Source organism: Orcinus orca, chromosome 20 (assembly GCF_937001465.1).
Source record: "Orcinus orca chromosome 20, mOrcOrc1.1, whole genome shotgun sequence".
Taxonomy (NCBI): Eukaryota; Metazoa; Chordata; class Mammalia; order Artiodactyla; family Delphinidae; genus Orcinus; species Orcinus orca.
In genome coordinates this window covers 14321109-14347678 of record NC_064578.1, presented here as the reverse complement: position 1 = coordinate 14347678, position 26570 = coordinate 14321109, and the positions used below count along the sequence as shown (strand labels likewise).

The 26570-nt window shown below is 41.7% G+C and overlaps 1 protein-coding gene, 1 long non-coding RNA gene and 1 pseudogene across 18 annotated transcripts in view; 1 reads left to right on the top strand and 2 right to left on the bottom strand.

The window, feature by feature from the left end:
• The window catches only part of ZNF19 (zinc finger protein 19), a 134208-nt gene extending 109143 nt beyond the window's left edge, over positions 1 to 25065 (top strand). For 16 of the 17 annotated variants that reach the window (XM_049703904.1, XM_049703902.1, XM_049703903.1 and 13 more), the window contains 2 exons: positions 746 to 816; positions 1590 to 6772. The gene's annotated coding sequence lies outside the window, so the exon portion shown is untranslated. Of the gene's footprint in view, positions 1 to 745; positions 817 to 1589; positions 6773 to 20691 lie in introns of those variants that run through there. The other variant, XM_033434328.2, reaches the window with a different exon arrangement.
• The window catches only part of LOC117202602 (uncharacterized), a 49734-nt gene that overhangs the window by 11468 nt on the left and 11696 nt on the right, over positions 1 to 26570 (bottom strand). The window contains exons 2-3 of the long non-coding RNA XR_004485064.2: positions 14170 to 14300; positions 4108 to 4176 (exon numbers count right to left, since the gene is read on the bottom strand). This is a non-coding gene — a long non-coding RNA (uncharacterized LOC117202602). The remainder of the gene's footprint in view (positions 1 to 4107; positions 4177 to 14169; positions 14301 to 26570) is intronic.
• On the bottom strand, positions 4923 to 9752 carry LOC101282156 (protein enabled homolog; annotated as a pseudogene).

Genomic DNA, 26570 nt, shown 5'->3' with positions numbered 1-26570 from the left:
AATAGTACTTAAAACAAATACAATGTGTGTCATCATTATTCTTAAATGCAATGTAATCATGGCCAATGATCTGAAAAATCATCATTGTATTTCAGCTATAGAAACACTAATGACCAACATTTTAAAATCCCACCCATTAATCAGAATTGTTAATAATGCATATAATGATCTACCAGCCCCATCAAATAGCTCATGATGAAAATTTCATCCCTGCTTTATATTTAATTTTACAAATCTTGACAGAGTTATTTTTTGAATTTTTTGGCTCCATTGGGTCTTCGTTGCTGTGCGTGGGCTTTCTCTAGTTGTGGTGAGCAGGGGCTACTCTTCGTTGCGGTGCGCAGGCTTCTCATTGCAGTGGCTTCTCTTGTTGCAGAGCACAGGGTCTAGGGCGCACAGGCTTCAGTAATTGTGGCACACGGGCTCAGTAGTTGTGGCTCGCAGGCTCTAGAGTGCAGGCTCAGTAGTTGTGGTGCACAGACTTAGTTGCTCCGCCTTTGGGATCTTCCCAGACCAGGGCTTGAACCCGTGTCTCCTGCATTGGCATGCGGATTCTTAACCACTGCACCACCAGGGAAGCCCAACAGGGTTATTCTTACCAATACATTAATACATCAGATACAGTAACTGCCTTCTCATCTATAACTCATATCTACCGAAACAAACTATGGATGAACTATCTGATATGTATATGCAGACGGACCTTTCCTATTCTTATTCTTTGTTTGCTTGTTTATCCATGTAGGGCGAGGCCTGTGTTATGGATCTTACACCTTCCTAGAAATATGAAACAACGGAATCATCCTACTATTTAAGGTAATAGTCCAGCATCCTTTTGAAGAACATCAGTCATGACAAGTCTCCTTTCAGTAATTCCTTACATTGGCATTAACCTAGTCAAATGACTCTTAGGAGGATTCTCAGTTGATAAAGCCACCCTTTCCCTATTCTTCACGTTCCACTTTATCCTCCTATTCATTATTGCAGCTTTAGCAGTTCTTCACCTATTATTCCTTCATGAAACAGGCTCTAATAATCCAACAGGGATCTCATCCTATATGGACAAAATCCCATTTTATCCATACTACACAATTAAGGATATCTTGGGTGCCTTGTTCCTATTTGTAATCTTACTAATACTAGTACTAGTCTCACCTGACCTTCTAGGTAGAGAAAGTTATACTCCACCTAACCTCCTCAGCACTCTCCCTCACATCAAACGAGAATGATACTTATTTGCATATGCAATTCTGTGATCTATTCACAACAAATAGGAAGTGTACTAGTATTAACCATCTCATTCCTAATTTGATTGATTGTCCCAGTACTTCATACAGTGAAACAATGAAGTATAACATTATGACCTCTTAGCCAACGTTTATTCTGAGTACTTGTAGGGGACCTATTAACAGTAACATGAATTGGAAGACAAACCATTGATCACCCATTTATTATCATCGGACAAACAGCATCTATTCTATACTTTCTCATAATTATAGTCCTTATACCACTAACAAGCATTATTGAAAATAACCTCCTAAAATGAAGAGTCTTTGTAGTATATTTATTACTTTGTTCTTCTAAACCAGAAAAGGAAAACATTTTTCCCTAAGACTCGAGGAAGAAGCTCCAGCCCCACCATCAACACCCGAAGCTGAAATTCCACTTCATCGATTCCCTGAACAACTTGCTTATGGGACATTAACACTGTCTTTAAGTACTGTGTAAGTATTTAAAAGTGACATCTTGAAAACTAACATTACTGTGTACTTTGTGCATTTTGTGCCCTTCCACATGTGTAAGTATATATACCTTCTTATGCATAATACATGATATGTAATCATAAATTAATTATCCCATGTATATAAGCAAGTACATCAGCCTATTGATATTACATACACATTAAACAGTTCAACTCACATTAGATTCCAGGGGTAATTGAAGTGATTGATATTATACAGGACATATGTTTATTAATCATACATATCACATAAAGTCAAATCATTTCCAGTCATCATGCTTATCATAACCGATAACCAGAGCTTAATAATCAAGCCACAATCAACCCATCCACAAATATGTCTCTCTCCTTGTTCTAGGGCAATGAACCATGAGGATTTCTATAAATGAACTGTATCTGGCATCTGGCTCCTATTACTTCAGGACCATCTCACCTAAAATTGCCTACTCTTTCCTCTTCAATAATATACCTCGATGGACTAATGGCTAATCAGCCATGTTCACACATAACTGGTTTCATGCTTTTGGTATTTTTAAATTGGGGGGCATGCTGTGACTCAGCTTTGGCCATCAGAGGTCTTAACACAGCCGAGAAACTTGTAGCTGAGCTTGAATTGAGTATTATTTTCCAACATCATCTACCATAATATGTTATTGCGTCAATGGTCACAGGATATAGAGCAGCTACACACATACCACACAGGCACACTCATATCTGATAAACAGCTTGCTTAATCAAACCCCTACCCCACTAATTCTCATACTTTATATACCATTATCACCCTGCCAAACCCCCAAAACAAGTCAAAGCATATAAGATTCAACTAACGCACCTAACAAACATACTGCTGTCACTTCACCAACCCAAAGTAAGTGTAACTCCAAACTTGCCTCTTAACTATACCATTGAATTATGTACATATATAAGGCTTATATAGACAGCCATCCCCCTCGATCTGTCATTTACCTCAAACAAAATTAAAATTACATTTTAATAATCTCCACAAGAAAAAAATTATTTCAGTATTTTAACACATTGTCAATCAATTACATAAATATGATACATACAAAATCCTACTCAACCTAATGATGAAGCTTAATAATTAAAGCGAGGCACTGTAAATACCTAGTTGAGTTTACTAACTCCATAAACCCATAGATTTGGCCCTACCCTTTCTATTAATTTCAAATAAAATTACACATGAAAGTATCTGCATCCCAGTGAGAATATCCTTTAAATCAAAAAAGATTAAAAGGAGCAGGCATCAAGCACACTAAAAAGTAGCTCAAAACAACTTACTTAACTACGCCCTTATGGGAAATGGCAGTGATAAAAATTAAGCCCCAAACAAAAGTTTCTAAGTTATATTAACTAATTAGGGTTGATAAATTTCGTGTCAGCCACCTTGGTCATAAGATTAACCCATGTTAATAGAAATCCAGTGAAAAGCGTGTTAAAGATTACCCCAAAATAAAATGAAGTCCTAGCTAAGGTGTAAAAAGCCATAGCTAAAACAAAAATAAACTATGAAAGTGACTTTCATATTTCTGATTACATGACAGCTAAGATCTAAACTGGGATTAGATATCCCACTATGCTTAGCCGTAAATTCAAATAATTATAACAATAAAATGATTTGCTAGAATACTACCCGCATCAACCTAAAAGTCAAAAGACTTGGCAGTGATTCATACTCCTCTAGAGGAACCTATTCTGTAATTGATAAACTCTGATAAACCTCACCAGCCCTAAGTATTGTCATCCTCAGGAAACTTTGGTAAACAATAGTAAGCAAAATTATCAGACATCAAAATGTTAGATCAAATTGTAACCTCTGGGAGGGGAAGAAATGGGCTATATTTTGTACCTCAGGAACATAAAATATATAAAATTCTGTAACACACACACACACACACACACACTGACTCCCCCCTCAAAGTGATAACTTCATATCCCAGTAATAAGTTCCAAACATACAAGAGGAGATAAGTGAGCATACTGGAAAGTATGCTTGGATGAATCAAAGTGTAGCTTAAAGAAAAGTACCTGGTTTACACCCAGGAGATTTCATACTGCATGAACACTTTGTACTGAAACTAGCCCAAACTTCCCACCGAATTCAACTACCATAAGTGAATTAAACATTCATTCAACATCTAAAGTATAGGAGACAGAAATTTAAATCTGGTGTTATAAAGTATGCTACGGAAATGATGAAAGAAGTACTCAAAATACCAAAAAGCAAAGCTTACCTCTTTTACCTCTTGCATAATGATTTAACTAGAAAACTTTAACATAGAGAACTTAAGTTAGATAACCTGAAAGCAGATGAGCTACTTATGAACAGTTTACAAGAACAAACTCACCTATATGGCAAAATAGAAGATTTTCGGGTAAAGGTGACAAGCCTAACAAGCCTGATGATAGCTGGTTGTCTAGAAAAGAATTTTAGTTCAACTTTAAATATTACTTAAGAAACATAACTTTTATTATAACTTTAAATGTTATTCGAAAAAGGTACAGCTTTTAGTATCAGGATACACAGTTCCCCAGAGAGTAAGCATAAACAATACTTGGCTTAAAAGCAGCCACCAATTGCAAAAGTGTTCAAGGTCGACCACACATTCATCTTAAATACCAATAGTAAATAAACCAACCCTGATTTAATACTGGACTAATCTATTAATAGAAGCAATATTAAGTCAGTATGAGTAACAAGTAGTATTGCTCCTTGCGTATGCTTATATCAGAACATTAACCTACTGAGAGTTAACAGTAAAATAAACCTAAACCAATACCTAGTTATTTATTAAAACAATTGTTAAACCCAACACAGGCATGAATTTAAGGAAAGATTTTAAAAAGTAAAAGGAACTCAGCAATCACAAACCCTGCTCCTTTATAAAAAAACATTACCTCTGGCACTTCTAGTATTAGAGGCACTGCCTGCCCAGTGACATCTGTTTAATGGTCATGGTATCCTGAGTGTGGAAAGGCAGCATAGTCATTTTTTCTCTAAATAAGGACCTGTATAACTGATCACACGAGAGTATTACTGTCTCTTTTAATCAGTGAAATTGACCTTCCTGTGAAGAGGCAGGAATAATATGAGAAGACCCTATGGAGGTTTAATTAATTAATCCAAAAAAATAATAACTGTACTTTAAGGAAAAACATAGCCTTTTTTTTTTAACATGTGTATACTGCAGTTTTATTTCAATTGCACAAACGAAGTTCATGTGTAGGAAATATAAATGAAACAGTACAGTAAAAATAGCAGAGAACCAAAACTCTAAAAAGGAAGTACACCTAAAGCACAAGAATTAGTGTTTAGTGTTTCATCTTCAGTTTTGTTTGACACTTAATGCTTGCAAATTTTGAAACAAACTTTGAGATCATAATGACTCTTCTGAAGAGATTTCAGTACAAGCACTAAGATTTGGACATTCAGTTGGTTTGCAATTGAGTTGTTAGCTATTTACATAGTGTATAGTACAGACTTCTCACAGGTCAGATCACCTTCCTGTAATTAGAAAGGATCCCCTAAACTGCACTCAGCTTAAGACATCCAATGTACAAGGGCATGAAAACCATCATAATAATGTGGGTCCAAGTAACAGTTTTGATAAGGAAAATAAACAAGCTTCTGTTTCCCATTTTAATTACTGAAATCTCTAACAATGACAAAACTGTCACAGGACAGTAACTGTATACAGTAATTCGATAAAACTTCTTGGAAAGAACACATTAGCAATCTGAGATAATGCAGAATGACAGGAAATAAAACGTGATTCAACACTGGTTCTTTCTGTCGTTTTTACACAGACATCATGTTACTATTAGACCAAGGCACAAAACGTTTAGTGCATAAACCAGTTTCTTTTTTAAGATCTAGCATTCTTATCGTAGCCTTTTATCTTACTTTGGACCACTTGTACCCAATACTCTATCCTACTATAGACTGTTTAACTTAATCAACAAAATCCAAAGTGATTTCTGACTAGATTTATGGGGGACATAAACATTTATATCATCGGGACTTCCTTGGTGGTCCAGTGGTAAAGAATGCACCTTACAATACAGGGGACGCGGGTTCAATCCCTGGTTTGGGAACTAAGATCCCACATGCCGTAAGGCAACTAAGCCCACGTGCCCCAACTACTGAGCTCGTGCGCCTCAACTAGGGCCTGTGTGCCGCAAACTACAGAGCCCACGCACCCTGGAACCTCCCACCATAACTAGAGAGAAGCCTGCGCGCCACAATGAAAGATCCTGCATGCTGCAACTAAGACCTGATGCAGCCAAAAATAAAAATAAATAAATCTTTAATTAAAAAAAATTCATATCAAAGTGTTTGCATAACCAAAAGTACAATAATAAAGATGAAAATGCCTATTTCTTTTAGAAAGTAGTACTTCATAAGCTTGCTGCATCTTTAATGTCTTTACTATTGGATGATAATGAATAGTTGGTAGAAAAAAAGAAATGTATACTTGAATTATGATAGCTTATCCATCACAAATTAATCTAAAAATGAAGTTTCTACAGAAACAGGAACTATCTTAACAAGGAAAAAAAATTCCTTCATTCAAACCTCTTTGAAGTGGTAATGGCTGCAAACCTGCAGCATTTAGAAAACTATGCTATCAACAAGATCTGTCTTATGAATTTAGATTAAGAAATCTAAAAAGCAGATGAAAGTGGATTATTTCTTCAAAATTTTAGTACAACTACTGATAACCAAAGATTTCAAAGCAAATATGGCACATAACAACTCAAGCATAAATCAGGATGGAGAGCCTGGAGAATTTGATTTCCTGAATTTTCAAAAAATTCTGTCATTGCAACATACAGGATTTCTCCCCTATTTTAATCTTAGAAGTCTCAAAGAAAAGGGAGTGGATAACATACACACACACGAGTGCCCACACAAACACGCACGCGCACACACACATGCACACGGCGGTAAGTAGAGTATCTAGTTCCTTCTTCCCACCACCTAAGTCTATTAAAAGAAAATTATGCAGGACCCCTCGTTTTCCCTTTAATGATTTCTGTGACATTAATTGCTGCCATCATTGTTACTTTTTTAGTATTTCAACCTAACAAAAATTCAAAAGCAGCTTTGTAGTCAGGAACGTGCACCTGAACACCTGTAAAACTGCAGGGCCCCTAGGTAATAATAACTGCCAAATTCAGGGATTGAACTTTTGAGTTCCACAGTAAGATACAATGCATGTGAAGCTCAGAATCATGTTTCAGACCACTGAACTTACTGAAGTTAAAATACAAATAGCCAGAGACATGATGTAGAAGATTAAGTACTTGGTTCTGTTAACATATTTATCAAAGTCACAAAATATTCCTCATTATTATTCATGCAGATAATTGAGAAAAAAGATAGTATGAAAGTTAACTTTAAATAAAAAATTATTCCTTCCCTTCCTCCCACTCCCCTATACTTTACAAAATGTTTTCCCTGGGACTAAGCCTTGAAAAGGCCACTATATATGAGTTTGACATGCATTACTGTCTGCAATTTAAGAAACTAATTTTGTGGAGGTTGTAATTACATTACAAAAACGTCTGCAGGCATTAATCTAAAAAAGGTCAAAAACCTACAGTAAATCTACAATATATTGTTTTACATTTGACCACTGGTTTGTGTTACGTAGAAGTCATAGATTTGGTAAAGCACTGTAACAATTCAGGAAGGCATCTAAATCTTTAAATTCTGGATGAATTTTATGTTTGAATCTACAAAATTGCATGAAGGCTAACTCGAGAGACTTCCTATCATTCTAAAATTCCTCACTCTGGACAAATCATTTCTAGGACTCTTTCTTATAAATATCACCCTTTGAAAGCAAATATAATTCCTTTGGTTCCACACTTTATGATCTTAACTACATAGGGCTGATCTCAATTATTCATGGAATATTAAATATGATAGGAAGACAAACCTGAGAGAAGCGTTTACAATACAATAGCATAACTTGCTAAATTCTTCATCATCATTCTCTGAAAAAAACTTCTCAAGCCTTTCTCCTTTTTATTTTAGCAATGGATTGTGGAAAATGTGCGGTTTTCTCTTGACATGAAAATATTTCATTGCAGTCATCTTGCCTGATGGGTTTAGTATTTTCTGCAAAACTGATACAGGAACTCCTATGCGACTCTCTTCCATTCTGTTGTAAAGGTCAGAAAAAAGCAACAAACTGGGAGGGAAATGGCTTATCGCCAGAATAGTAATGTCTGAAGGCTTTCAAAGTATGTTGGTTTTTCCCTCCTTCTGACTGTTTATTTCCATTTTCTTCTTACAGCTCACAAAATGTAGAGGTTTGTTGTTATTAACAGTTGCTGTTTGTAGGGTTTTTTTTTTTCTTCTCTCGATTGAAGTCCTATCTCTCCTTAGTTTGTTTCTCTACGCGGTGTTTGACTTGCTCAGTTCCTGCCTGATTGCATCAATGAGCTCTTCTTTTAGCTTAGTTAATTCTTTTCTCATTTCATCTAGAATGTCCTGCTTTAGCCGGTCATAGTCCAGTCCCTCTGTCTGGACTCCGTTGGCACTGGGCTGTGACGAGGGCGCAGATTTTGGTCTGGAAATAACAGGTGACGTGCTGCCATTCATTGTATTTGTTCTTTCCCAAGGTTTTCTTGTCGGTTCAGGTGTACTTGTTGAAGAGGCCTTAGAAGTTACAGACTCTGAATTTTCATTTTTGTCCTGTTTTTGTTCTTTTTGTATTGATCCCTTTTCAGCAATTCTCCTCCTCCTGGCCAGCAGGGCACTCACTTCTGCCATTAAACCACTACCCCTAAAGGAAGGGGTCCATTTCCACGACCCGTATCTGTTTTAGATGACGCTGAATTCACACCAATGGTAGTCCCTCCGCTTGGGAAGGAGGCATCCTCCATGCGCAACAGTTTCCTAAGTTTTGCTCTAATAATTGCAGCTGCAAGTCCAGTTAAAGGGCGATTGTCTTCAGACAGGGATCCCGAAAAGAATCCAGATGCAGGGAGGGGAGAAGCAGGTGGTGGAGAAGGAGGGGGTATATGATTAAGAGGTGGTGGAGGAGGCAGAGGCGGGGGCCCTGAGGTTGGAAGTGGAGGAGGCAGAAGGGTCCTGGGGGAGGAGGGAGCGCAGCTGATGCCTGGGCAGGACCTGGTGGGAGTGGAGGAGGGGGTGGGGGTGCAGGTGGTCCCAAGACAATGTCCTGCTGGGCTGGAGTCTCGGCCGGCGGAGAGGCTGCCTGCAAGTCTGGCTCAGAAGCAGAGGAGTCGTCTCCACAGAGGCAGGGGCAGCAGCATTTGTCATTCTTGGCTCTTGCTCCCATTCCAGCTGCTCCCTTTCTAGCTGCTCTCGCCGCTCTCGTTCTGGCCTTTCCCAGGCCCGTCTCTCCAGCCCCTCCAGCTCTTGTCTTTCCCTCTCCAGCCTTTCCCTTTCTAACTTCTCCCTCTCCAATCTCTCCCTCTAGCCTGTCCCACTTCAGCTCCTTTTGTTGCTGTTCTTGTAGTTGCCTTCTTTGAATTTCCAATTCTTCTTGTGATGGGCCATTCTGAACTTGGGCAGGTAGCTGTGAATTTTGTCTAGGCAACGTTGGCCGTTTCCTGTGAATTCAGCACTTCTAAGGCATGCATCATGGCACTTGCGAAGACACTGGCATCTTCTTTGCTGCCAAAGTTGAGACCGTACACCTGTCTAGTGTAGTGTCCCCCCATTGGTGGAACGTCTGTGTTGCTTGATTGTACTTCAGCCCTTTAGGAATGGCACAATTTACCACGACCTGATGGTCCTGAATCTTCCTGCCCACCACTCAATGTGTTGTTCCATGTATGACGATATATATGAACTGTGCTGAACCCAGCTGAACCACCAGCTGGTACCCACTTTTTATTGGCATCATTGTAAACCATCACAGCAGCTCTTGCCTGACAGATACACTTAAAATAATAAGTGAACAGAGTATCATGCCATTCCGTTCTGGTCTGCAGAGTCGCTGCTGAAAAATCAGCTTAACCTTATAGGAGTTCCCTTGTGTGTTATTTGTTGCTTTTCCCTTGCTGCTTTTAATATTTTCTCTTTAATTGTTGTCATCCTGATCACAGTGCAGCGTGGTGTATTCCTCTGTGGGTTTATCCTGTATGGAACTCTCTGTGCTTCCTGGACTTGGGTGATTGTTTCCTTTCCCAGGTTAGGGAAGTTTTCAGCTATTATCTCTTCAAATATTTTCTCAGGCCCTTTCTCTCTCTCTTCTCCTTCTGGGACCCCTATAATGTGAATGTTAGTGTGCTTTATGTTGTTCCGGAGGTCTCCTGAACTGTCCTCATTTCTCTTCATTCTTTTTTCTGCTCCACAGTAGTGACTTCCCCTACTCTTGTCTTCCAGCTCACTGATCCATTCTGCTTCATTTACTCTACTATTGATTCCTTCTAGTGTGTTTTTCATTTCAGTTGTTGTACTGTTCAACTGTTAGGTTGTTCTTTATATTTTCTAACGCTTTGTTAAAAAACACTTGTAACTTATCTATCTGTGCATCCATTTTTCTCCCAAGTTCTTGGATCACCTTTACAATCATTACTCTGAACTCTTTCTCAGGTAGATTGCTTACCTCCACATCACTTAGTTCTTCTGGGGTTTTATCTTGGTCCTTCATCTGAAACACATTCCTCTGCCACCTCATTTTGGGTTAATTACCTTTCTCAACTTTGGAGAAGTAGCCCTCTGTAGGAGACATCCTGTGTGTCCCAGCAGTGCACTCCTCTCTCGTCACCGAAGGGCCAGGGGCCACAGGGTAATGTCCGGCCTGCGTTTGAGACAACAGCCTGCTGGATCGTAGTTTTCTTCCTTCTGGTTTCTGCCCGCCATGGGTGAGGCTGGTCTAGAAGCTTGGGTAGGCTTCCTGGCGGGAAGGGCAGATGCCTGCCCACTGGTGGGTGGAGCTGGGTCCTGGCCCTCTGGTGGGCAGGGCTAGGGGCATGTCTAGAGGCGGCTGTGGGATCAGGAAGTCTCTAGGCAGCCCATCTGCTAATGGGTGGGGCTGTGTTCCCACCCGGTTAGTTGTTTGGCCTGAGGCGTCTGGCACTGAAGCCTACAGGCTGTTGGGTGGGGCTGGGTCTTGTTGCTAATGATGTCTGCCTCGATGAGAGTTCATGCAGATGAACAATCCCCTTCTGCCACCAGCTTTTATGACCCCAGCATGAGCCACAGCCACCCCCCACCTGCCCAGGAGACCCTCCAAGACCAGCAGGTAGGTCTCGCCCAGGCTCCTATGAGGTTACTGCTTTTGCCCTTGGTCCCGGTGCATGAGATTTTGTGCAATACCTTCAGGAGTTAAGTCTCTGTGTCCCCCACTCCTGTGGAGCTCTGCATTAAGTTAAGCCCCGCTGGTCTTCAAATCCAGATGCTCTGAGGGGCTCTTCTTCCCAACGCCAGACCCCCAGGCTGGGAAGCCTGATGGGGGCCTCAGAACTCTCACTCCTGTGGGAAAGCCTCTGCAATGTAATTATTCTCCAGTGTGTGGGTCACCCACGGGCGGGGGTGGGGGGGATTTGATTATATTGCGAGTACACCCCTCCTACCATCTCATTGTGGTCTCTTCTTTATGCCTTTAGATGTAGAAGATGTTTTTTGGTAGGTTCCAGTCTTTTTTGTAATCAATGGTTGTTCAGCAGTCAGTTGTGATATTGGTGTGTTCATGAGAAGGAGGTAAGCTCAAGGTCCTTCCACTCTGCTGTCTTGAAATCCTCCAACATAGCTTTTTTTTTTTTTTTTTGCAGTATGTGGGCCTCTCACTGTTGTGGCCTCTCCTGTTGCGGAGCACAGGCTCCAGGCGCACAGGCTCAGTGGCCATGGCTGACGGGCCCAGCCGCTCCGCGGCATGTGGGATCTTCCCGGACCAGGGCACGAACCCGTGTGCCCCACATCGGCAGGCGGACTCTCAACAACTGTGCCACCAGGGAAGCCCCAACATAGCTTTTAATGGATTAACAATTTTGGTTGGGGTAACCTTGGAGAATAAAACATTGGAGTGATTAAGATTTAGACCAGCTAGTCAAAATGCTTTATCATTAATGATCCAAAATATTGATAAGTGGAATAAGTTACCCTAGGGGTAGCAGCACAATTGTAGAGTTCATACTGACGATAAGGTTTATGACCTTGATGCTGGATCAGTACATCCCAATTGTATAACTGCTATTAACGGTCTGTTCAGTGATTAGTAAAGTCCTGTTTGATCTGAGTTCAGACTGGAGTAATCCCAGTAGGTTTCTATTCTATATTTCTTGCAGTATGAAAGAACAAGAGAAATAAGGCCTATTTTACAAAATGTCTTCAAACTAATTGATGATATAATCTCAATTCAATTAATTTATACATACCCCACTATAGAACAGGGTTTGTTAGGGTGGTAGAGCCCGGTAATTGTGTAAAACTAAAAACCTTTATCCGCAGAGGTTCAAGTCCTTTTCCTACGGAAATATTTATAATCTGCATTCTTTCACTAATTCTACTTTTACTAGCTGTAGCATTCCTCACATTAATGGAATGGAAATTCCTAGGCTATATACAAATCCAGAAAGGGCCACACATCGTCAGCCCTTATGGATTATTATAACCCATTGCTGATACAGTCAGATTATTTAAGAAACATTATGACCATCAATCTCATCAATTTCTGTATTATCGCACCAAGTCTAGCCTCAAGCCTGGCTCTCACAAGATGAATTCCTCTCCCCCTACCCTTTCCACTAGTTAATATAAACCTAGCTGTACTATTTATACTAGCTATCAAGCCTAGCCATTTTTTCCATCCTCTGATCTGGATGCGTTTTGGATTCAAAATACACAGTCATCGGAGGTCTCCATGCAGTAGCACAGACAATCTCATATGATATAACAGCAGCAATTATTCTCTTATCAGTTCTAGTGATAAATGATCATTTACACTTTCAGCAGTAATTATTACACAAGAATACCTATAACTAATTTTCCCATCCTGACCCCTAGCCAGAATGTGATTTATCTCTACTCCAGCAGAAACCAACAGAGTCCCATTTGATTTAACCTATATTTGGCTTCAATGTAGAAAATGTAGCAGGCTTATTCACCCTGTTCTTCTTAGCAGAATATGTCAATATCATTATAATAAATATTTTCACAACAATCCTATTTTTAGGAGCATTTAACAACCCCTACATGCTAGAATTCTATACAACCAATGTCATCATTAAAACACTCCTCCTAACAATCTCCTTTCTATGAATTCAAGCATCCTGCCCACAATTTTGATAAGATCAGCTTATATATCTCTTATGAAAAAATTTTTACCACTAACATTAGTCTTATGTGTATGAGAAGTTTCACTACCTGTCATCACATCAGGCATCCCACCACAAACATAAGAAATATGTCTGACAAAGAGTTATTTTGATAGAGTTAGTAATAGAGGTTTAAACCCTCTTATTTCTAGAATCATAGAAATTGAACCCACCCTTAAGAATTTTAAATTCTTCATGGTAAAGTCAGCTAACTAACTATTGGGCCCATACCCCAAAAATGTTGGTTTACATCCTTCCAGTACTAATAAACCCTCTTGTGTATACTATCATTCTACTAACCATTATCTCAGGAATTATAATTGAAATAACAAGCTCACACAGGTTACTATTATCCCCATTCTAATTAAAAAAAAAATTTAACCCATAAGTGTGAACAATAGCACAAATACCAGTAGAAAATCTAAGGCAACCCAGTTATCTAATACTACCTGGGCTAAGGAATATAGGGATATCTGTTGTGCTGCAGTGCAGTCTTTTTGGCTGTTTGACTAGTGGTGGCTGATAAATTTCTGATCTTTTTGTTTACATACACTCCTGCATTAGGAACCAAGATTCCCAAAAGATTTGCCACTGGTATCTTGGTATTTTGCTAACACAGACTGCTTGACTCTTTAATGAAGAGAGAAAGGAGATTCATTTATTTCCTGATGTATAGACAATGGGATAACGTAATATTCTAATAAATATATACCTTCTATTTGTCAGCTATTAAGACATTTTTCAATTAAGTAAGGGACAGAGGGAGGGGGTCCTGGGGTAAGTATTGCTCAGTCTCTAGGGACTGAAGATAGTATCAGACAAGGAATGGCCATATTAATACGTTGAAGAATTTAAACCTGAAAGATTAGGTCAGAGAGAGGTTGGTCTGGGTGAGTGGTAACATTAGCAACATCTGAAAAGTCAGTGACAGGTATTATGAGGGGCCTATCCCAGTAGCTATGCTTTGTGACAACTTTACTAAAGCATTTTCTTTCCATCTTCAATATTAGGGCAAAAGTATAGCTAGAAGTAGAAGAGTAACTTTCAGTTTTGAGAGGGAGACAAACATTTGAATAACAGTTCAATCGAACTAGTAGGATGGGTCTTACAGGCTTGGCCCGGATCCTTGGGTCAGCTGTCCACCACTGTTGTCATCGTCTTCTCGTCCTGGCTTGATGGTTGTTTTAAGGTGAGTTTGAGGTCAGCAGTCCCCTCTACAGAGCAGTCTGATGCAGAGGCCCTTTTTAAGTGAGAAATAAAAATTGGAGAGTTAATTCCCTTCAGTTTTACTGTGCATGAGCCAGTTAAGAGTACCTGATAAGGATCCTCCTTTTAGTTTGAGATAGTCCTTTAAATGATATCTTTTCCAGTATGCCCAATCTCCTAGGTGCAGGTCATGGAGCATCTGATCTTCATCCAAAGATAGAACACTGTGATCGGCTTCAGAAGCAAGCTTGGAATATCCTTTTAATAATTCAATTAAACTTTACAATAATGTGACATAACAAAGTGGCATCTCGGATGTAGGCAGTAAGTACAACACCTCAGTACATATAAAACCTCAATATCCACGAAGGTATATCATTGAAACTTAATTTTTCTATATAAATTATCTTCATTTTGACCAAACATAGTCAAATTAAGACTAATTTGTTTGAAGAATAAATCTGGTTTCTATACACTTACCCTGATTACTTACATAAGTGTAACTGATCATATAGGCCCTTTGAAATTTGGCTTTATTGCAACTTTTCATAAGGGATCTCAAATTGAACTTGTAAAAGGCCTCTCAAAGCCAGGAAAGCCATGCCATTAGATTCTACCTGCAATACCTACAGATTTAGGTGGATTCCTCTCTAACTATGTTCCAAAATATCTTGAGGTTCTCATTTCTGCCAGGAAGCGGACTTCCTTTTTCACCTGGAAAGGCTGTGAGGAACCTAAGAGATTCTACATTCTGGAGGAATCAGGTAGAGAGAAAAGATAAATGCTTCAGTTCTGCTCACAAAGGAATAATTTACCAAATTGCTGTAAGTCATACTTTGCTTAAGGGGAAAGGTTTCCTTATATCTGGAAAACAAAGATGAAAAGCCAGTAATATTTCAGACAAAAAATCATAAAAATTATAATCATATTTACAAGCTCATTCAATCCCATATAATTAATTTTTGTTCTGCTTGAGTCCAGTTTTCCCATTAGTTTTGGTGACCTTGCCTGATGATTGAGGACATTTTTTAAAAGTTTTTGAGGTTTTTGTTAAGGCTTATATGATTTGTCACATGAAGTGGGTGCCTTGTTCCCTGGAGATTGTGGAAAGTATACCCCAAGTGGGAAACACATTTTCCAACAGTTTCTTTGTCATTGTGAGGCATCAGCCTTGCAGCCAGGGAAGGCCTTAACCCATCAAATAGAAATGGGGTTTGCCAGGAAGCCAGGAAAAGCCAAGCAGCCGTCTTGGTTTCCCATATCCCAGACTGTTTAATTCACAGCTATTGTTGACCCATCTTAATTTCTCTGATTTAGGAGCAGACTGTTGTCGTGTTATAAGGACATCAGGATGGCAAAAGCCTGACAATGAGGTGTTAATTTTTTGTAGACGCAGAATGGACTTCACCTACAAGTGCCATCAGCTGTGTTGTTGCCTTTGCATGAAAGAGCACAGCATCTCCCTAATACTCAGGGGTTCAGTCCCTTTAGTGTGAGCCTCGATTTTGATGACAAAGAAACATTCTATGTCAGGACATATAAGATTTTCAGGAATTTCATATAATTTCTGGAACATTTACACTATATACTTATAGACATAAAGAAGGCTTAATGTTGACAATGCTTCCCATGTAATATAATAGACCAAATAAGCATAATTAGTTGAATATCTCTCTCTTTGAGACACTTCAGGACAGTATCACTTCATTTTCCATTAACTAAATCCATTTTTTCTTCAATCCTCCTTTTACTGAAAACACACATCTTTTTTTTCCTTGAATACTCAAATGTTTACCTTATTATTTCTACTAACTTTAATTACAATATTTAACCCTTGAAAACCTTAATCCCTAACAAAAACCAAGAAACAGTACATTGTGAACTGTTATACCAGCGTTTCCTGATTGGCAAGCTTATCAACATATTTCAACAACCTTTAGAAACATACATTTTCTCATAGCATGATTTCTTTTCTCATTGAGGTACAAGACATGTGTCCAATAATAGTTTTTCTCTGATAAGACAAAGTAGGTAAATTTAGACATGCTGAGCAATTAATGTTTTAGTATTTTTATCTTAATTGGAAATGATCTGGATAGTTAGTGAATTCCCATCATTTAATTTAATTTAGCACAACTCCAAAGTTTCAAATTACCCAAAATCTGGAGAAACTCTTTTTAGGTATACATACCATAAAGCATAATCATTTTTAAAGAGTTCACCTAAAAGCTTTTATCCCATTTATCTCAATTTTATTACTTATGAAAATACCACCATACTAAGTTAATTTTCTTGTTGACAAATTTTGTAACAGAGGTAGCATGAGCTTATTGACTTTTAGGAAACCTAGGTACCAAATAAAAGTATTATACTTCATACTGACGACCCTAAAGGCATGTTTGTATTAATCAAGTCAACAACTTAAACTTATTTTCATGTACTGAAGATTAATCCTAGATCGCATGCTCCTCTAAAAATTTGGGTTAGCTTTTTGTTACAATTAGAAATATCTGATTTGTAAATGCGTATTTTTAAGTCAATTAAATAGAGCTCTTTTATGAATTCTTTTTTTTTTTTTTTTTTCCGGTACGCGGGCCTCTCACTGTTGTGGCCTCTCCCGTTGCGGAGCACAGGCTCCGGATGCGCAGGCTCAGCGGCCATGGCTCACGGGCCTAGCCGCTCCGCGGCATGTGGCATCTCCCCGGACCGGGGCACGAACCCGTGTCCCGTGCATTGGCAGGCGGACTCTCAACCACTGCACCACCAGGGAAGCCCTATCAACTCATTTTGATGATATCATCTGGAAGTAGAAACATACTTGTAACGTACATACAGACATACACACATCCAGATAGACACAGATATCTCATAGTTTTCCTGCCTGAGGTTTAAAAAGCCTTTTTATTCCCTTCAGTTTTACATTCCACTAATTGAGCCAAGGCTGTAGTCTCAAACAATGTGGGCTGCGTTAGCACTTCAAGGACATAAGAGTCATAATTACAAGTTTTCTCCTAGGAGTACTTTTATTCTTAGAGTCAGAATTTTGAAAAGATGTTGTATCAAGCCAGCTTTCTTTAGTTGTGCACACAAAAATCAGTTTTGAATGTCAAAAAAGTTCCATCCTGGCCATTTTTGGATTAGGTAAGTACTTGTAAGTATTAGCTCCATACCAATTGTCGAAGCCAGCTAGAGTGTCAGTGGGTGGATGCCTGCCTGGGAACTGGTAGGTTTTAGAAGCGCAATTTCCCGCTTTCTTCTAGTTTCATTCTATTATAAAGTACACATCTAAAATTAAATTTAAATGTCCAATTTTAAGCCATTTTTTAAAAAAGTCAGCCAACACAGTTCACTCCAAAATTTCTTCCAGGCCTTCCTGCTTAGAAATTCCCCCAGGTCCTCTCCCTGGAAACTTACCCCTAGGACCTCTTCACCTAGGAAATATACCAGTATCCCCTTAAGACTCCAAGTCTTAAGATAACAGCTCAAATAAAAGTCAAACTGTCACTTAGCACAAGGAGATCCAGATATGAGGAAGAACTCACCAAAGCACCTGAAGGGTACTTTGAAGCCAGAGGGGCTCAAAGGGCCCAGGCTTGGTCTCCTGAGCACCGGTCCAAAGTAGATCCAGGTGACCTCAGGCAGGTTTTTCTGATATCCTGCCAACTATGCCAAGTAATTTCAGTGAAAATAATCAATAAACAATCTAGAATAGGAATAGAAAAGAGTTTTGTTTTATAAAAGAGCCAAACTGAGGACTATAGATCCCAGAAGACAACGTCTCAGGTAACTCTGAGGAACTGCTTCAGAGAAGCATGGTTTTCAGTACAGTTTTATATCTTGTCAGAACAAAGAACATTAAAGCCAGGGATACATTCCTTCAAGATTTCAAAAATAAATAAATAAAAACGAAAAAAACTACACATGTACACAACAAGTCAGTATGGCCTTGACACCTGGGAAAGAGTCTTATCATTGAAGGGTCTTACCAGAATTGGCATCCCAGGAAGGGAAGCATTTAATCTTTATTTTTAACGTGGACATTCTTTACTTCTGGTCAGTGTGCCCTTTTCTTTAACAATTAAAGCAGGTGAACAATGTATGTTTGATAGCCCACAAACTGGCTATTTTTAAGTTAGCATAAAATTTGAGTTAAATCATGTATAAGCCAGAATGACTTCCCCGTACCTCAATATGTGAAAATTTCTTTTATCGGTGCAGAATAACGCTATCTTCTTACTATTTATGCCCAGCTAATGTACTGCAACACTGTCATTATCACACACATTAAACAAAACACCTTTCAACACAATCCTTATCATTACCATCATATTATCACTGGGAGGTCTCCCACCCCATCAGGGTTTTTACCCAAATGAGTAATTATCCAAGAGAAAACAAAAAACAATCACATCATTCTGCCAACACTAATTGCCATCAGAGTACTTACTCAACAGGTATTTCTACTTTCGGCTAACATACTCCATGTTACTAACTATACTCCCTTCAATAAATAACTTAAAAATAAAATGACAATTCAAACATACAAAACGAATAACCTTCCTATCATTACTAATCCTCAATATCCACACTATTACCACCCTTAATACCCATTCTATCAGCGCTGGACTAGGAATTTAGGCTAGTATAGACCAAGAGCTTTCAAAACCCTAAGCAAGTACAATTTACTCAATTCCTGAAAATAAGGATTGCAAGACTCTATCCTACATCAATTGAATGCAAATCAAACACTTCAAGCTAAATCCTTACTACATTGCTGGGCTTCCACCCCACAAAATTTTAGTTAACAGGTAAATTCTCTAGTCAGCTGGCTTGAATCTACTTCTCCCACCATCAAGAAAAAAAGAGGTAGAAAGAAGAGCCAGCAGAGCTGAAGCTGCTGCTTTTTTTTTTAATTGAATTTTTTTTTTTTTTTTTTTTTTTTTTTTTGGCGGTACGTGGGCCTCTCACTGTTGTGGCCTCTCCCGTTGCGGAGCACAGGCTCGGGACGCGCAGGCTCAGGGGCCATGGCTCACGGGCCCAGCCGCTCCGCGGCACGTGGGATCCTCCCAGACCGGGGCACGAACCCATGTCCCCTGCATCGGCAGGCGGACTCTCAACCACTGCGCCACCAGGGAAGCCCCTAAAATAAATTTTTTTATACATCTTTATTGGAGTATAATTGCTTTACAATGGTGTATTAGTTTCTGCTGTATAACAAAGTGAATCAGCTATACATATACATATGTCCCCATCTCCTCCCTCTTGAGCCTCCCTCCCACCCCTCTAGGTGGTCACAAAGCACCAAGCTGATCTCCCTGTGCTATGCGGCTGCTTCCCACTAGCTAGCTGTTTTACATTTGGTAGTATATATGTCCATGCCACTCTCTCACTACATCCCAGCCTCCCCTTCCCCACCCCACCGTGTCCTCTACGTCTGCATCTTTGAATTTGCAGTTCAATTTGTTGATTCACCCCAGGGCTTGACAAAAAGAGGGCATAACCTCTGTCTTTAGATTTACAGTCTAACACTTGCTCAGCCTTTTTTACCTATGTTCACAAACCGCTGATTATTTTCAACAAATCACAAAGATATCAGGACTTTATTATTTGGTGCTTGAACTGAAATAGTAGGCACCACTTTAAGTCCATTAATCCGTGCTGAGCTAGGCCAACAGAGTGCTGCTGGGGGCTGACCAAATCCATAATGTAGTCGGAACATGCATTTGTCATAATTTTCTTTATAGTTATACCTATTATGATTGGAAGGTTCAGAAACTGGCTTCTCTCCGTAATAACTGGGGCACTCAATTTAGCATTTCCCCTAATAAATAATATAAACTTTAGACTACTTCCCCCATCAGTCTTACTCCTACTCATATCATCAATAGTAGAAGCTGGTTCTGGTACCGGTGGAACCATATATTCAGCCCTAGCCGGCAGTCTGGCCCATGCAGGAGCCTCTGTCCACCTCACCATTTTCTCCTTACATTTAGTAGATGTTTCCTCAATTCTTGGTGCTGTTACTTTTTTTTTTTTTTTTTTTTTTTTGTGGTACTCTGGCCTCTCACTGTTGTGGCCTCTCCCGCTGCGGAGCACAGGTTCTGGACGCGCAGGCTCAGCGGCCATGGCTCACGGGCCCAGCCGCTCCGCGGCATGTGGGATCTTCCCGGACCGGGGCACAAACCCGTGTCCCCTGCATCGGCAGGCAGACTCTCAACCACTGCGCCACCAGGGAAGCCCGGTGCTGTTACTTTTATTACTGCCATCTTTAATATAAACCACCAGCCATTATCCCAATATTAAACACCATTATTCGATCTGCCCTAGTTATAGCCATATTACTGTATCACTCTCAGTTCTAGCAGCTGGAATTACCATACTGTTAACAGATCAAAATCTAAACACTGCTTTCTTTTACCCTACAGGAGGAGACCCAATCCTACACCAACAGCTATTTTGATTCTCTGGTCACCCTGAAGTCTATATTCTTATCCTACCAGGGGTCAGAATAATCTCACATATCGTGACATACTATTTGGGACAGATATGTGGGAATATATGGGAATAGTATGAGCCATGTCCACTGGCTTTTTAGGATTTATCTTGTGGGCCCATCATATGTTTACCGTAGGAATAGATGTTGACCCATGAGCATGCTTTACATCAGCTACCATAACTATTGCTATTCCTTTAGCAGTAAAAGTGGCTGATTAACAACTCTTCATAGAGATGATGATATAGTATAGCATAATGAGACTTATGCTTTATTTTTCTTTTTACAGTAGGTGGTTTAACAGGAATCATCTTAGCCAGTTCATCCCAGGACACTGTCTTCCACAATACAGACTACGCAGTAGCACATTCCAGTATGTGATGTGAATGGGAGCAGTCTTCACTATTATAGGAGGCTTTGTGCACTGATTTCCAATAACCTCAGGTTATACACTTCACATGAGCAAAAGTTCACTCACAATTTTATTTGTAGTAGAAAATATGATGTTTTTCCCCTGCAGCACTTTCTTGGCTTTTCAGGGATGCCATGACTTTACTCCAGCTACCCTCAAGCACACACAAGGAATATTTCACTCATTCATCTCATTAACAGCAGTAATGCTAATAATCTTCAAATTTTGAGATGTATTTGCATCTAAATGAGAAGTTTCCGAAGAGGAACTAACGACTACTAACCCAGAATGGTTACATGAATGCCCTCTACCATATTCTATACTTGAAGATCATACCTATGTAAATTTAAAATAAGAAAGGAAGGAACTGAATCCTCAACCAGTTTCAAGCCAACACCATAACTATTATGTCTTTATTAATAAGTGAGATAATAGCAAAAAATTATGTAACTTTGTGAAAGTTGAATCACAGACAAAAATACTGTATAACACGACGGCAAATCCATTTCAGCTAGGCTTTCTAGACGCAACATCACCTATTATGGAAAAACTTTTACATTTTCATGATCGTACATTAATAATCACTTTTAAAATAAGTTCTCTAGCCCTCTGTATTATTTCATTAATATTCACAACTAAACTTACTCATGTACACACAATAGATGCACAAGTAGAGACAATTTGGACCATGTACCGGCCATCATTCGAATCTTAATTGCCCTATCCTCATTACAGATCTTTTACATGATACATGAAATCAGTAACCCTTCCCTAAACGTAAAAACTGTGGGTCATCAATGACACTGAAGCTATGAACACACAGATTATGAAGATTTAAATTTTTACTCCTCTATAATCCCCACATTAGATCTAAAACCAGGAGAATTATGACTAATTCAACAACGAAGTAGCATAGTCATTGAATATTAGTTTCATCTGAAAATGTTTTATACTCGTGAGCTGCTTCTTCTTTAGGCCTAAAAACAGATGCTATTCCAGGACACCTAAATTAAAGAACCATAATATCGACAGGACTAGACATGTATTGTGGACACTAATCAGGAGAAATCATTCTCCTTCCTTCAAAGACAGGACAGAGGGAGATGGCGTGAGCCACGGGGTGAATCCAGAGCCCACAGAGGATGCGCTCTCTGAGCTCCAGGACAGGAAGGGGGTCTCTGGGGTCCCGGGCCACCCACCACTCCCTCCTGAGCGGGGTCTTGGGAACATTCTGTCAGTGATGTGGCAGCCTGAGCATTTGTCACGGCCCTCACGCTGTGGCCCGCCCCCCAAGCTCCAGGGATCGCATTCCACACTCTGTGGGTCCCCCCTGCAGGGTCCTTCCTGCTGCAGGAGCAGAGACCACCCAGCTAGCAGCCCTCTCCCCAACCAGCAGGAAGAGCAGGTGGAAGGCGGGGCACCAGAGGAGTCTTACTCACTCAGACATCAGTGCCCCAGGGCTGCCAGCGTGGACAGCAATGATGCAGATGACGAACAGCCCAAGACACGGGAGCAGAGGGCCCCAGAGGCGGCTGGTCAGGTCCTGGCTCATCTGTGCCCCGCACACCCTGTCCCTCCTACAGCCTCTTCCTCACATGCCCTCTCCCTAAATATAGGGTATTCAGATGCAAACAAGCAGAGCTTCCATGGGCAAACACTGCAGGATTCCACTCAAATAGGAGCCCAAGAGTCGACAACTCATGGACCTAAGTGGTCGTTGGCAGCAGGGCTTCGGGAGGGGATGGAAGTGAGACTTTCATGGTCGTGGAATTTTCTAGAGATGGTGGTAATGGCTCCACAACGTGAATGTACCTGATGCCTCAGAAACATGCACTTAAAATGATGATGATGGTAAACGGTGTGTGATGATGATGATGGTAAACGGTGTGTGATGATGATGATGGTAAACGGTGTGTGATGTGTGTTTTATTTCATTTAAAATTTTAAAATGTCTGGTTAACTGAGACTCCAGTCTGACCCCTTTGTTACAAATGTGCAAGGTCAAAGCACTGTCCCCCACCTCGGGCACATGGCATGTGGAGGACCATTCTTAGGGGGGGCCAGTCTGTGTTACCTGAGCTCTGTCCACGGGAACCCAGACAGCAGCGACCCCATAGATAAGACATATGATCTGCTATGATATTAACATGATACCACCAAGGGTTGTCACTCAGCAGGAGGACCACCCTGCTCAAAGGTGCCTGTCCTCATATGAACATGACAAGGTTAAGAGAAGAAAAGGGACCACAGGTTAATCAGGGCAACACCCTCAATTCGGATGTTGGACATCTCAGAGGGGACAAGACACACTGCAGGCAAAGAGCAGACATGGGGTCTGCACATGAGCCTGACCCACACGGATGGGGTGAGCCCCACACAATCCCCAGACACCGCAACTAGGGTCACACATCCCCCTGGTCAGGATACCATGGCTGTGCTGCATGAGCCCCCAACGTGGGAACAAGCCAGGTCCCTGGGACCAGAGAAAGAAGTGTAGGGTCTGTCTCCTCTCCTAACACTTGCCCCAGAGAAGTCAGTCCCCCCTCCTGTTTTCACTTTTGTTTTTAACTTTTTTGTGCTGAAGTTGAACACACTACCTTGGTTCTGGCAGGCTTGGTCCTCCCCTGATTTGCTGGGGTGTTGAGAAAACTCACAGGACAGCAGGGCTGAAAGAGGAGGGGCAGGTCCGGACTCTGCTGAGCAGAGATGGTTGACCAGAAGGAGATTACAGAGACACATCTCACCTGCTGCCGATGGGCCTTACACCTAGATCCATGTGCCCGGCAATCAATTCACCAGGTAAACCTGCCTTCCTACTCGCTCTGCGTGTGCTGGTGAATTGGAATAATCATGAGGTAGCCCACCTGAGGAGTCTCCACCAGCTGCAGGGAAGGTGAACCTTGCAGGGGTAAGGACTAAGGCCCTTACCATGGCTCCTTTGGGAGGGCCATGTAACCACACTCAGAGCAGAGCGCTGTCACCCAGACAAGCCCACCTCAGCTCCAGACCCCAGACGTCTGAGCACTGACGTTCGGACAGAGGCGTGGAGCTTCTCAGTACTGAGGCCAGGCCAGGTATCCATGTCCCCCTGAAGCTCCCAGGACAGAGGCCAGGCCAGGTCCCCATGTCCTTGCGCACAAAGAACACGGTCAGGTCTAAATATTCTCATTGTAGACAGCACATGGTCAGGTCTAAACATACTCAGTGTAGACAGGACGTGGAGCTGTCTAACCCTACCATGCAGACAGAACTTGATCAGGTTTAAAGTAGCTTAGGGCTGCTCTCCCAGGAGGCACAGGTCACACATGTGGGGTCTCTCCTCTCTGGACAGGGGCTCACCCTCGTGCGGGAACCAGGATGTACATTTCTGGGAGAATAAATCAACATTGGGCTCGCACACTTTACCCACATCAGGAAACTAAACAAAATCTTTCTGACATTAAACATTTCAACGTGCAAACAAAAACATTACCAATTTCTCTGGCCACGTGATGGTCAGGATCCCGGGCTAACCCTGGAACTTCTTGCAGTGCAGCCCTGTCCAAGAAGTGGCCTGATTCCAGCATCCCAGGCCCCCAACAGGAGGCGGCCTCAATGGAAGCCCAGGAAGGACAGTGCACCCCGCGGGCCAAATCGGGGGAGCACGCTCAGGGCAGCTGAGAGCACCGCGCACAGGTCCTGCTTCCCGGCAGCATGTGCCAGGGGGTGACGGCTCCTACAGCACCCAGCCAGGCTGCTTCGTGCACCAGGGCTGATCTGAGGGGCGAACCCAGGGAGAGGCTGGAGCACAGAAGCCATCTGAGCGCAGAACTAATCCACTTTCTGTCGCTATGGGTTTGCTTGTTCTGGATGTCTCATGTTAGTGGAATTAATAAATTGTCCTTTTGTGTCTGGCTTCTTTCTCTGAGCATCATGTTTTCAAGGTTCATCCATGTTGCGGCCGATGTCAGTGCTTCACTCCTTTTCATGGCTGAGTTAATACTCCCCGCCCCCGCCCCCTTACTTTTAACTCTATAATTTATTGTGACTCCCTGCCCACACTGTATAGGGCTGATGAGAAATTCACCTCCTGTCATTCTTGGGCCATAACCTGCATTTTTAACCGACACCCAGGGGTCCTGTGCAGGAGCTGAAAGCCCAGCCCCACACGGTGCACAGTCATCCTGTGTGACCGGAGCCCAGGAGGAAGGGTGAGACAGGCCTGCATGTTTAGAGGACCGGCCCTGCAGTCTCATGTGAAACCAACTTGCTGGTCAGTGTCCTGTGAGAGCTGTCCTCAGGGCACCATGTGGGGAACATAGAACAGTTAAGGGCCACAGCACTGCCTTCAGTTCAGGCCCACCCACTGCAACTGTCTACTTGCAAAGTGCTGAGGCTGCAGGGGAGGGTCCTTCCTGCCTCTTCCAGCTTCTGGGGACTCCAGGCATCCACAGACCTGTGGCTGCATCTCTCCCATCTCTGCCTTCACCTTCACGTGGCTTCTCCTCTGTGTCTGTTATCTCCCCTCATCTTATAAGGACGCAGTCACACAGGACGAGGGCCACCCCAATGCCCTTGTCTTAACTACTTACAGCACCAGGCCCTACTTCCAAATAAGGTCATGTCCTGAGGCCCTGGGGTCAGGAGGTGGCTGTCTCTTTCCATGGGTGGCGCTGGGGTGGGCAGACACAATCCCCCTTCACTCTAAGGTAACAGATCCCATATGACAGGTATCCTTATAGGAAGAGGATATCAGGACACAGAGACACCAGGCACATGCCCAGGACCACCCGAGGTGACCAAGACTCTCCTGAACCATATCTCACCCAGACCCTGTCCGTGACCTCCACCTTGGCCCCATCCTTGCGGGGCCTGCACAGCCCGGTCTCAGCAAGAATCCTGCTCAGTCAGCGCAGAAACGAGGGTACCAGAACACACCACTCCACAATGTGCCTCTTTGGCATGTGGATTACTTTGAGCTAAAGGCCACCAAGAACCAGCAGATGCAGGGAAAGCTCTAGAACACGCCAAAGAGGGAGACGACAGGACAAACCAACCCTGCCAACACCTTGAACACGGAGCTTCAGCCCCCAGAACCTGGGAGACAATGAATGTCTGTTGTTTAACCACCTGGTCTGTGGTGTTTGTTACGGCAGCCCCGGGAAACACGGACACCATCCTCTATGGAGAGCGGTGAAGAGCTGGGTTTGCACCTGAGCTCCACCACCAACGAGCCACCCTTGGACCAGTTACCCCACCATCCGGGCCTCGGTTTCTCACCTGTAAAATGGGATTGGTTATAGTGCCCCATCTCACAGGGTCACAGGGTGGATTCTGTGAGCTAAAAGCATGTGAGGCACTCAGAACTGAGGCGCACAATAACCACGAAGCATGTTGGCCATCACCCCAACATTCTGGAC